The 1168-nt window shown below is 36.8% G+C and overlaps 1 pseudogene; it reads left to right on the top strand.

Annotated features, from left to right (window-relative positions):
* Positions 1-359: 359 nt before the first annotated feature.
* On the top strand, positions 360-680 carry LOC120222828 (annotated as a pseudogene).
* The last annotated feature ends 488 nt before the right edge of the window (positions 681-1168 follow it).

Below are 1168 nucleotides of genomic sequence, written 5' to 3'. Positions count from 1 at the left end.
TTCTCCCCAAACAATTTTTGGTTGCTTGTAAAGGGAAATTTGAGAGTTGTCACACCACACTCCCTTTTCTCTTTAATGTCATCTTGTATATAGTTGCTGTTGTCATTATTATTGGCATTATTAGCATTATTACTCATGCATTAATATAACGTGCTTGATTCTAGCACACACATAATGACCAGTGAGTTTTAATTTAGCAGAATAAGAAATACAAATACAAACTTACACAAAGCAATATAGCTCATATTTTTTACTAAAAACTAATACAGCTGGCAGTGTTAGTATACATGTTCACAAGAGAACAGTTAGGGGTAAAAATACTATGTACGACTTTCCGTGCTGATAGCCTTCTCTGAGCCATGGTGAACGTTCCTAAAACCCGCCGGACTTTGTGCAAGAAGTGTGGCAAGCACCATCCCCACAAAGTGACACAGTACAAGAAAGGCAAAGATTCTCTTTATGCCCAGGGAAAGCAGCGTTATGACAGGAAGCAGAGTGGCTATGGTGGACAAACTAAGCCGATTTTCTGAAAAAAGGCTAAGACTGCAAAGAAGATTGTGCTGAGGCTTGAATGTGTTGAGCCCAACTGCAGATGTAAGAGAATGCTGGCTATTAAGAGATGCAAGCATTTTGAACTGGGAGGAGATAAGAAAGGAAAGAGCCAAGTGATCCAGTTCTAAGCTTTGTATGTTGTTACATTATGAAGACAATAAAATCTTGAGGTTATGTTCACTTCATTTGGTTACAGTTGGTCCTTTGAGTGAAATAAACTAGTGCCCTCAATAAAATTTCCTTTTTGGGGAAAAAAAAAATACTACATACGAACTGAATTCCTCTCCAAAGAACACGGTCTTTTACAAGCAAAAATATATGATAACAATAATAGTAATAATAATGATTGTAAGAAGTCAATCTATTAATAAAGAATGATATATTCTCTGCTTTTCAAATAACTGCCTATTTAATCCTTCTTTACTGATATATTGATTTCTGTGTATAAAGAAACTTGATGATAAGACTGTGTCAAAGATGAGGGGGTAATGAACTGGACAGCATCACTGCTAGGCCAGAATCATCATCTGTAAAACTGGAGATCACTCTTGTGTCCATGTGTAGGGCAAGGCAGGGATGGGAAATATGTAGGTTACATCAAAGTTAAACGGCTTCT

The sequence above is a fragment of the Hyaena hyaena genome, unplaced genomic scaffold (assembly GCF_003009895.1).
Source record: "Hyaena hyaena isolate Hyena2069 unplaced genomic scaffold, ASM300989v1 scaffold_913, whole genome shotgun sequence".
NCBI lineage: Eukaryota > Metazoa > Chordata > Mammalia > Carnivora > Hyaenidae > Hyaena > Hyaena hyaena.
The sequence above is the reverse complement of the archived record's forward strand: the minus strand, read 5'-3'. Positions and strand labels throughout refer to the sequence as shown.